At 28.1% G+C, this 3,595-nt stretch overlaps 1 pseudogene; it reads left to right on the forward strand.

Moving 5' to 3' along the window:
* The first annotated feature begins 388 nt into the window (after positions 1-388).
* LOC145260770 (5S ribosomal RNA) lies at positions 389-505 on the forward strand (annotated as a pseudogene).
* Positions 506-3,595: the final 3,090 nt, after the last annotated feature.

Consider the following 3,595-nt stretch of genomic DNA (forward strand, 5'->3'; position numbering starts at 1 on the left):
ACACACACACATATACACTTATTTATGTATATTTATATATATGTATATGTATGTATGTATCCATATTTATGTGTATGTATATTTGTGTGTATATGTATATGTGTGTATGTGTATGCATGTGTATATGTGTGTGTATATGTATATGTGTGTGTATATGTATATGTGTGTGTATGTGTATGCATATGTATATGTGTATATATGTGTGTGTATATGTATGTGTCTATATATATGTGTATGTATGTATATGTGTGTATGTATATGTATATATATGTATGCGTATGAATATATATATATATGTATATACATACATATAAATATAGATAAATAAGTGTATATATATATATATATATATATATATATATATATATATATATATATATATATATATATGTACAGCATAATCACGTTGCAACATCGGTTCCCGTCAGATCAACGAAGTTAAGCAACGTTGAACCTGGCTAGTACCAGATGGGTGACTATTTGGGAATTCTAGGCGCTGTATGTGCTTTCTGCTTTTCTCGGCAATGTTTCCAGTCGTCCTGAACCTCAACTTGCCACTGGTATTCAACAATGTCGACTCAGGAGAGCTGTGCTTGGTTATTGCGCAACTCTTGCCACAAAAATTTCACCCCAGGCATCCTTAGATTGGGTATCCATAATCTGTCAAGGCTGAAGGAAGCCACACACACTCCCCTATATATATATATGACCACACACACACACACACATATGTAAATGTGGGATGCCGTTTCCCCAGATTATTTCTGCAGTCTTATTGAAGGAATTCCCAAAATATTTCAGGCTGTCAAATTGCAGAAGGGCTATGCTACTAAATACTAACTAGGTCATTGTGTTCCTGTTGTATTTGTGTTGCATTAATGTCCTAAAGTTATATTTTCATTGTGAAGACTTTCTTTTTGCCTCCTCAATTTGCAGTTATTTTTTTAAATTCACTTGAACACTAGAATATTTCAATTAAAAGTCAAATATGAACAGGTAAAATTATAGAAGAATAAAAAGCCAATCAAATCAGGTATTGTTAGTTTAACCAGTTACATTAGATTTAGCTGAAATTGCTCGTCTTTTTTTAAAATTAACAGTGCGGACTTTCTTTTTGCCGCATACATATATATATATATATATATATATATATATATCCCCAAAACTTCTGGCCTTGTTGGAGGGGAGACTAACATTTGTTGCTATGGTTTCAAATGATCTAAAATAACACAAGAGGAGACGAAATTCTATATATATAATTAGTGGCCTGGCAAGGACACAGGAGAGACAACGATGCATAACAAACTTAAGCAAAATTCATTCCAAAGCGGCAAGATTAAAGCTGGCTTACCAGCAAAATTTTATGTACAAATGTACATATTTTTTTTGCTTTTAAAGTATACGTTCTTGTTCACCAGTTGTCATGAATTTTCACCATAGAGTAGTATCATAATCTTCAAAAAGCCTGCAAATTTTAATGAAGTTTAGTTATATATATATATATATATTAGATGTGTGTGTCTGTAGTCATAGGACGAAACAACATTAAAATTTGCAGATTTTTCGAAGATTATAATACTATTCTATGGTTCAAATTTTATGACAATTGGTAAGAAGGAACTTGCATTTTCCAACCAATAAAATATGCCCAAGTTTGTCTAGTGTTGTGGAAGTTAAGCTTTAGTTTTGCTGGTTTGGGATAGATTCTGCTTATTTTTTTTTTTTTGCTTGGTTGTCACCCCTGTGGCCTTGACAGGCCATTAATATATATATGTATATATATATATATATATATATATACATATATATATATATACATATATATATATATATATATATTCTTTTTATATCTATATCTTATGTATGTGTATATATATATACATATGTATTTATAAGGACATGCATAAAAATGCAATCATACATGTATGTTCGCATATATACGCATACGCATGTGTAAACAAATCGAGCAGAGGTAGTTCGAACGATGACAAAATATCGTTAAACTCATGACTCACGCAGCATCCGCCAATAGCGTAGTGGTTAGGAGCCTTTACTGTCGTACAAACGGTCGGGTTTAAATCCAGGCTTGAAGTAGTTGCCTGTCTAACCGCACTGATGAGCTGTGAAAGAGCGAAACGGGACTGTGGATGACTATATATATATATATATATATATATATATATATATATATATTCACACAACTATTGCTAAATAGCCCGCTTAATGAGCTTTCTTTGTAGTCTTTCAATTTTTCTAATTGTCTTTCTTGAAATTGAAAAACTACAAACAAAGCTTACTAATCTAGAACACGCCGTGCCATTTAACAATACTTCTCTGAATGGAACCATGCTGCCTAAATACGCAATATATATATATATATATATATATATATATATATATATATATATATATATATATATATATGTATACAGCTGAATGTGTGTCTGGTCACAAATCGGCTTATATATGGTTGACTATTTAAAAAGAAACTGATTACATATCATGATAGACGATGTATCGAAACACAGGAATGGGGATGTTTAATCTGGCAGAATGGTGGTTCATCAAAATTGTGGGGTCTGCGTACGCGCCTGATCTACAAAGTATGAAAAAAAAAAAAAAAAAAAGGTTACAAGTGTTTTTGATATAGATGTACATAAGAATACTTTGATAAGTATGTTTTAACTTAAATAGGGATGGTATAATAAAATTGTGGGGCTTGCGTTCGCGCCTGGTCTCCATAGAATGAAAATAGCCACAAACTTTCATAAAGACTTTTCATCTGCGTAGGTATACTTTGATAATTATGTTTCAGTTTGTAGAAATATGGTATAATAAAATTATGGGATTTCGTTCGAGCCTGACCTCCATAGAATGGAAATATGTCACAAAGTTTAAAAAAGTTTTTTTTTTTAATATAGATCCACAGAATATTGTGATAAGAGTTTCAATGTGAACAGGTATGGTATAATACATTATGGGGTATATCTATTTTATTTTTACTTTCATCATATTTTGCTTTGGTTTGATACACCAAAATTCGAAGCTATCTCTTTACAACCTTTCCTTTTTATAACCTATCATACTTTCATAAATCAGAGTCCATTCTCTGTACGCTGTGTTTGAACCCGGTAAACGACAGGTACTTTTGCTAGTATATATATATATATATCATATATATATCATATATATATCATATATATATTATATATATATATCATATATATATTATATATATATCATATATATATTATATATATATCATATATATATTATATATATATCATATATATATTATATATATATCATATATATATTATATATATATCATAAATATATTATATATATCATATATATATCATATATATTATATATATATCATATATATATTATATATATATCATATAAATATTATATATATATCATATATATATAAAATATATATATACTATATACCATATATATATTATATATACCATATATATAATATATATATATATATTATATATTATATATATATTATATATATTATATATATCATATATATATTATATATATTATATATATCATATATATATTATATATATATTATATA

Source organism: Euprymna scolopes, chromosome 36 (assembly GCF_053919585.1).
Source record: "Euprymna scolopes isolate OS-2025 chromosome 36, ASM5391958v1, whole genome shotgun sequence".
In the NCBI taxonomy this organism is placed as follows: Eukaryota; Metazoa; Mollusca; class Cephalopoda; order Sepiida; family Sepiolidae; genus Euprymna; species Euprymna scolopes.